The sequence below is a fragment of the Gavialis gangeticus genome, unplaced genomic scaffold, assembly GCF_001723915.1.
Source record: "Gavialis gangeticus isolate Ggan-Ray unplaced genomic scaffold, GavGan_comp1, whole genome shotgun sequence".
Taxonomy (NCBI): Eukaryota; Metazoa; Chordata; order Crocodylia; family Gavialidae; genus Gavialis; species Gavialis gangeticus.
Window position 1 is genome coordinate 156,028,927 of NW_017729024.1, and position 8,050 is coordinate 156,036,976.

General features: G+C 40.4%; 1 long non-coding RNA gene across 1 annotated transcript; it reads right to left on the reverse strand.

The window, feature by feature from the left end:
- Positions 1–2,669: 2,669 nt before the first annotated feature.
- Positions 2,670–6,651, reverse strand: LOC109297870. The gene is made up of 2 exons (XR_002097449.1): positions 3,672–6,651; positions 2,670–3,362 (listed from the first exon to the last, which is right to left on the reverse strand). It is a non-coding gene; the product is annotated as an uncharacterized LOC109297870 (long non-coding RNA).
- Positions 6,652–8,050: the final 1,399 nt, after the last annotated feature.

Here is an 8,050-nt window from a genome sequence, read left to right on the forward strand (position 1 = left end):
GGAAGTCATCTTAGACTTGATATTGTCTTGGATTTGGGTAAATGGAGAACAGTGGGCCTCCAGAGTCTGCCATCTGCATTCTTTGAACCCAAGATATTCAGCAGTTCAAAATATACCCTCACCACTTGAGATCAATAGTAACTGCATTGGTTGCTATCTCAGATACACTGTTGACTTCTGCAGGCCAAGCACTGGGAGCAGGGGGAGGGGCACGCTACATGCTGAAACAGTGAAAATGAGACGGTCTTGTGTCAGTTGACCAAATATGCATTCCTCCCTTAAACTAACGTAATCAGAGTAAGATCTATTCTTATCTGTTTCTATAAAGTGCTACAGCTCTTTTGATAAAAATCATTACCATTGGGAAAACTACCTATTTGTCCCTGCTCTCTCTAAAAAAGAACAAACAACAACCATCACCAACTAGGCTAAGTACAGACATTCAAAAAGTCCAAGTCTAAATTGATTCAATCTTTGCAGGTTAGTCTAAACAGTGTAGACTGAACTGAGAAGCAAGTGAATAGACATTCACTTTTGATTCTGGAAATGCAGCCACGTGCCTGCAGTGGCCTAAGCCAGAAGCTAGAGTGAGCCCTCCCTTTCCTTCCTCCATAGTTGGGCCAGGGGAAGCTGAGCTGAGGGAAGGGGGGCAGCCAGCCCCCTGTAGACCTGAGTATGATTGGGGAGCACTTTAAACCTCAACCCTGGCCTGCAGGAACCCCAGCTGTGATGTGCCTGGAGGGGAAAGGGGGAAGCAGCCCTTGCCAGGATTTGGTGGAGGAAGGTGAAAGAGTGGAACCAGATCCTGGCCCCTATCCTGATGCCAGCCTGGCATGGCCCTCTAAGGCAAAGGGGGTAGGGAGGGAGGCGCTTTATTCTCCTTTCCCTCCCCTCTCCCCCCAAAACCCCAATCAGGGTCTGCCTGGCCAGGACACAGCAGCCCCTGTCAGGATCCCTCCCTGCTCTGGGGTGGAGGCATGGCCAGACACCAGCTGGCATGGTGCCCTAAGGTGAAAGTGGCAGGGAGGGGTTTATTTCCCCCTCTGTCCCCTCTCGCACTGGGGGACCACAGCTGGGGTCTTCCAACCCCAGCCACTGCCTCTGCTGCTCACCCTTCGCCAGGAAGACCCTGGCTGGGATCCCCTGATGGATAAACCCCCTCCCTGCCCGCTTTGCCTCAGGGAGCCATGATGGCCAGCGTCTGGCCACACTACCACCCCATCTCTTGCTAAAATGCACAGGGGTGGGAACAGCCCTGCTCTCTAGAGCAGACAGCACAGCCCAACCCAGGGATGAAAAGCATTCTGGGATGCTGAGGGACTCTGATTTAACTTAAACTAGGAAGGGATCTGGGTCAGAAGTTCCATAAACCGATTTAACCTCAATCAGTTAAGTCTGATACTACATTGAACCAGGTTTATCTTAAACCAATTGCAACCATTTTAAAACTGGTTTATGTGCACTGAACATCTGTTCTGTTACAGGTTTAAACCAGTTTCGTATCACTTAAACTGGTTTATGTGTAACTTCTGTCCCTAGCCCTAGAGGTCTTTTCACTAGAACTTTCAAAATTATTCAACTTGAGGCAGAGACAAGATTTCCCCCTGAATAGTTAAAAGCCTGACAAACTTACAAGCAATTGAAACCAGTGAATGAAGCAGACTTAAAACAGCAGTTGCTATGAGGACTTGTGGTTACTCATTTCAGTACCCTCTGTAAATGTATTGACAATAAATGTTTGCATTATAATAGAGAGATATACTATATTCAAACTGTCCATTTTATCTCGTATTGGGGTGACTAACATAAATATCTAGTATTTATACTAAACTAGTTTCACCTTTTCCACCTTTCATGGTCATGAAATAAAGTCAATTCTGGATGGGAAAGGGGGTGAGAGATACTTGACACTGAAGAGGATAATTAACTAACATACTAAATTTTTTCTACATTATTCACAATGGAAAAACATGACCATCAAGGTAAGTATTTCATTGTCATGGCTCATTTGAAGGTCAAGAGAGCAGAAGTTCTAACTAAACAAAAATAAATCTTTAGAACCAAATGAAATTTCTCTCAAGTTTTATCTTTTGGGGATACCAGAAAATAAATTTGAGCCAGTTGAAAGTAAAGTGTTCCGTAAACATTAACAAGTCCAGGAAGAGTTTAAATGAATAGGTGCATGATAAACCACTGAATTATTGCACCATTGAGCAAGTGTTTATAGAAACAGAGCAAGTGTTTATAGAAACAGAATAAAAGATATCAGATTTACCCAAAGAACATGTCTGCCTATAGAAACACATGATATTTGACTGATAACTAATGTTAGGCCAAACAGGTTTGTTAATGGTTTGTAACAGGTTTGTCACGGCTGAAATTTGGTCATTGTAGATCCTGGTCAAGGCTCAAACTTTCTTGATCACAGGCACTTGTCTTACTGATTAAAGTGCTGAACTTTTCCATACTCTCTTAAATTTAAAATCCATCTGCCACAACTAGAAAGCCTGTAAAAGGAAAAAAAACAGTATTTTTTGATTAGCATGACTAAGGACTTGCTGTGCTTGGTCCAGTTAGACTACAGTGCAGAATCTGAAAACAGCCAAGATGGATAAGGAAGCTGTATCTGAGGTCAGCTCAAGTCATTTTCCAATTTCTTGTCCCAGCAGTAACTGCTGACGTGAAGCCTTTATTTCTGTATAACCCACATACACTGAACTTGTAAGAAAGGAAGGACTGGGAACTTAGTACCAATTTCTGGCCAGAATCCAAGTACAACAATTTTATTTTGTTTCTCTCTAATTTCAGTCAGAGACAATTCTCTTCTTCACCTTCTACCCCAAGGTGATGAGTAACAACACTGTTACTATCCCTTTCCATCCTAGAGGGGCTGGACCTTGTTGGGTCATGAACTTAACCACAAGCACCAAAATGGTGGCCCTGGGCAGCTAGACTTAAACATACATTTCTGTAAAGGGATTACACACAGACAGTCTGTGCCCCCAAAATGTAATGAGATGCCAAGGAAAGAGACAACACTTCAGTCTGCTCAGATTCATCTAGCATCGGGGGGCACAAACATCAGTCTTGGGAGTTTCCAAGCAGGGCTGTGACATGAATAAGTTGTGCATAGGAGCTGTGCTGAATCAGAACATGCTTAGCTTGCCCTCATCATATCCACTCCTGACAAACATTGCCCACTTTGGGGCAACAGCAATAGACCCTCTTGTAGTTGAGGCCAGCAGATTCCCATGGAAAGAACATCCTCCCACTCTGGAGGACTTTACAATGCTGGGACCTGGTGCTTAACTGGACAATGCAGAAACTGGATGCAGAGGATGGATCTGGGCTGCAGGTGTGAGCTGGATCAGATAAGTCAAAGAATCATAACACAAAATAAATTAGATACACTATTTTACATCTTTTCAGCATGTTAACTGGGGCCTGGTAAATTTAATATATCATGTGCCATTCTAATCAACAGACTGATTAAGCAAAGGCTTCTTTTCAACACAGATCAGTTTCAGTAACATAAAGAAGCTGAATACTACATGAAAAAATTATTTACTAAGAGCTATTTGAACAGGATAAGTTTGATAAAACATTTATTTGTTCTGCAAAATTTCATACATTGTCTTTTTAAAACAGCTCTATATCTAAACAAAGGATACTCCACAGACAAATCATTTGCTAGAGTCCATCTTTCATACATAATTCCTGCTAAAATCAGTCATAGAGATAAAGTGCTTCTTGTAAATTTCAAGGCAGAGAAAACAGGCTTAAACACAAGATTATTTTCCCATGAAACTGAAATTACATTACTGGCAATTTTTCCTACATAACAGAAATTCTACCTTTTATATCCTTGTAAATTGTTAAATCATAAAAACAATGTAAATTTCTGGTAATATGTTATTTTAAGATAGTTACATTTAATCACAAAAATATGGTTACATATGGCTACCTATAATTTTTCCCTGGTTGTGTGTATCTAGTTTGTTATTTACCTAGTCACAATAAATTAGGCAAGACATGTAATGGCATGTCCATCCTCTGCCACAATCAAGTATAGACGGTTACGTGGCAACATAGGAAGAAGTATAGATTGAGTATAGATACATGTATGAAATCCCCACCTGTCCCAGAAGCCTTTAACAGAGGTAAAGTCGCTAAGTCCGATCTTTCATAAACTAATGATGGAAAATGCAGAAATACTGCTTGTTATATCAAGTTTCACTACAACTCAGGCTCTCTACATCACCAAAAATCATCATGAGTTACCTAACTGAGTTATAACAGCAGTGAAGATGCAGTACCATGGGTTTTTAAACTCTGGATAGAAGCCCAAGTTCAACCCCAAGCTCTACTATAGGCTAAAGTAGCTTAGCTCATTGAGGTGGGCTAACCCAGGTTAAGGGTATATGTTTAGCTATGCCCTTAGGCTGCTAACATCTATTCAGTTAGAGGTATGATAGGATCAAATCCTAGCAATCACGCCTCCTGTCATGCCACAAGTGAATAGCATGAGGTGCAATTGTGGGTTCAGGGATTAGATTCTACCATAACCTACTGCCTGTTCAGAGGGACCCTGGAATCATGATCCCAGGCTCCCCCTACACTGGCAATCAGCAAGCCAGGTGGGCAGCCAGTGCACCTGCAGCTAGGAGCACCAGTTAGCTGCTCCATGCTCCCAGCCCAGAAATACACTGACCACATGTTAATTTAAGGCATGATGGGAACCAGCCACAAAATTACGGTGCATATATTGTGTAATCATTCTGTGGCTAATTTGTCTCTTATCACACCATTAATTACATTAATTTGCTGCCAAGTTACTACTGAAGATGTGATTAACTGGTTAATCACATATAAGTATAACGTCTGCCAGGGCCTTAGCCTCTCAGTGCCTTAGAATGAATCCTATTCATACCCAAATAAACTCACATTGTTAAACTCTACAACTCACTATTGGGGCTGACTGAATTGTACAGGGATGGACAGTATGTCTCCCCACTACCTCAAAAACTGTTGCTCTGAAGCCACGCAGTCCAATGCTGCTCACAGTTTCATGTCCTTTCTTCCCCAGATATTCTTTCCAACATCTATTTTTATTAACTTATTACTTGTATTACAGTAGTGCCTGGAGGCTCCATTATGATAAGCACTCTGTACCCAGAATGAAATATAGTCCCACTCTAACATAATTTAAATCCAATCAACAGACAATAATGTGTAACAAAGAAAGGCAACATGCATATTTTCAACAGATCAACTTGGTCATTATAAATTTTAGACACAGTGAAGAGACATAAACTGTGAAGAAAAGTCTTTGGACAGTCTGAACATGGCAAAGATAGCATGTCTCATACAGATAATTAGGAATTGATCCTCCTCTCTTTCAAGGCTGAATGATGCAGGCTCAGACCCTCCAAGCATGGCTCTGTTTGAATGGGAGAACACTGGGTAGGTATCTAGAGCATTTATATAGAACCTAAGATTTGCCTCTTTCCAGAAGAAACAAAAAACTAGCATTTAGCTAGCAGGTGGTATAAAACAAAGTGTGGTGTATGCTGCTGGTGGAGGAACACATTACATTTTAAAATAAATGCTATTATGAAAAAGTCATATTTGTGAAATTCAGATTGCAAAAGCAACGGGAAATTGTATGAAGAAAGAGAGAGATATTGACTGAAGGCTGATAAATAATGTTATCAAACAAGAAAAAAAAGCATTTTCAGGATGCTATTTCCCTCGTTTAATCAATCTACACAGTGCATGTGTTCGCTCTCTATGTGTCTAGTCATTTTTGATGTAATCCTAAAAGAAGTACTTCCTATATTATGCATCAAACTCAAAACTATATTGATTTTAAATAAGAAATGTGCCAGAGACTTTAGCTCCTAATAAGGTAAAGAAAAGTATTTTGAAGCAGTTTGTTTTGAAAAAGGAACTGTACATATGCCCAAAATCATTAAGGTTATTATGCCAACCCCAACTAATTGCAATAGCAGATCAAATTCCATTCAAGTTCACCCTTCTCCCAGACTTCTAGCATGGAAGCTTGCTGAACCACTTCTCCTGGATCAGTTGACCATGCCAGACTGATTCTGCAACTAGACTTACTTTTTGTGCGCACACAGTTTCATTCATAAAACTGCTTACAAGGATCAAACCGGGAAGACCAAACAATGGGATCACAGTCAATTCAGGAACTTAGTGAAGAGTTCAGTAATTCCCATTTCTCATTCCACAATCACAAGCTCTTTCCACATGTGTTTTTTTAGGCAACCATTCTGCACTAGCAAATGCAGTATTATCAGTAAGCACCAGTCAGAAAGATGTGTTGTCATGAACAAGACATTTAGCTTTTTCAATGTCCTAAGAGTTGTGTTTGTTTAACAGTGATGTGTGCCTTTGGGGAGTTCCCATGTTTGTCCTCAGAATGGAACAGATTTTAGTTATGGATAAAGGTTTTATAGATGCTTTGTTTGATTTAAAGCTTCAGAAAGATAGATAAATATTTGGGTTTAAACCTGCAAACATTTGCATATGCTTAATTTCATATATTGACAGCAGCCCCACCCATTTCAATGGAACTATTCATTGCGTGAGATCTTGGCCTGACTGAAGTTAGTGGCCAATAGGGCTGTGCAAAACAACACCATTTCATTTCAACTTCCATTTCACAATGACAGTGTTTCATTTCATTTCAAAACCACCGTTCTGTTTCGTCTCGTCGAAACTGCTTCACTGTTTCCACGCTGTTTTGCCATTTTGCCCATAGGCTATAATGGAGAAGCATGAAACTGCCTATAACTTTGTCATTTCTTTCCTGATTTGAAGGACACTTGCAGGGATGGTATTGCCTTCTAGGGCCACGAAGCCTGTCAAGTTTCAAGGAGATAGCTGTAGGGTTTTCTGGGAAACTGCCTCTCAAACTGTTCAGAGCAAAACTTGTGTCACTTGTAAGTGTGAAAGCACAAAGAAAGCTCAGTTCAAACAATGCTTTTTATGCTGTTTTTCCATCCCTCCCCCAGAGCACTGGGATTGGAAGGCACCTCAGGGAAGAATCACAGTCACTGGCCAGCTACACAGTCAATATGAAAGCAGTCCTTCCCCACTCTTCCCGCTCCCTCACCTTAGTTTCTCTTTAGCTGCAAGCAAGCCCAGCTTCAAAACTTGAAATGTTTAAAATCATTTGAATCATTTTGACTGCCCTCATTTTGTTTCAAGGCTGTTTTGAAGCCTTTCATTTCATTTTGATTTTGCTATTTTGAGCTCAAAACAAGTCAAAACATCATCGAAACAACACAGCCAGCAAAATTTCATACAGCCCTAGTGACCAACTCTCACTGAATTTAATAGGATTTTATACTCAGAGCATAAATCTAAACATATGTTAAGTCTTCAGGGGTTGGCATATAATTAATTCAAAATATCCACTGGGCATGTTTTTGGTAGCCATGGTGGTCCAAGAGAGAAATATAAAACTTGAAAATGCTCGGTTCAGGTATAACTTTTATTAGACCAACTAAAAAAAAAAATCACAAAAACATTATCTTTTTCTGCAAGTTTTCGGGATCACACACACCTTTCCTCAGGCTCAGGGAAAATTAAAGATGGTAAAAAGTCCCCATGGGTAGAAAATAAACTACATTTTTGCACAGAGGAAAATGGTAAAAAATCCCCATTGAAAGCTTGCAAAAAAAGATAATTTCTCTCCCAACATGGCTACCAAATATATCCCTGAAACATGAAAAATGCCAAATTTTAGCTAATTTTGGATTTAGACTTCATTAATGAACAACAAGAAAGATTTCTACACCTGCCTGCCTTTCCGTCATCTGACGCCTCCAGGGAAGGAATGCTGCCTTATCTGCACATCAAAGAGTAACTCACAGAGACATGCTCAGAGGAACAGACTTTCACCTTCAGCTTCCTCTGTGCAAAAATTAAGTTTATTTTCTACCTATGGAGCCTTTTTCCCATCTTTAATTTTCCCTAAGCTTGAGGAAGGGTGTGTGTGTGTGTGTGTGTGTGTGTGTGTGTG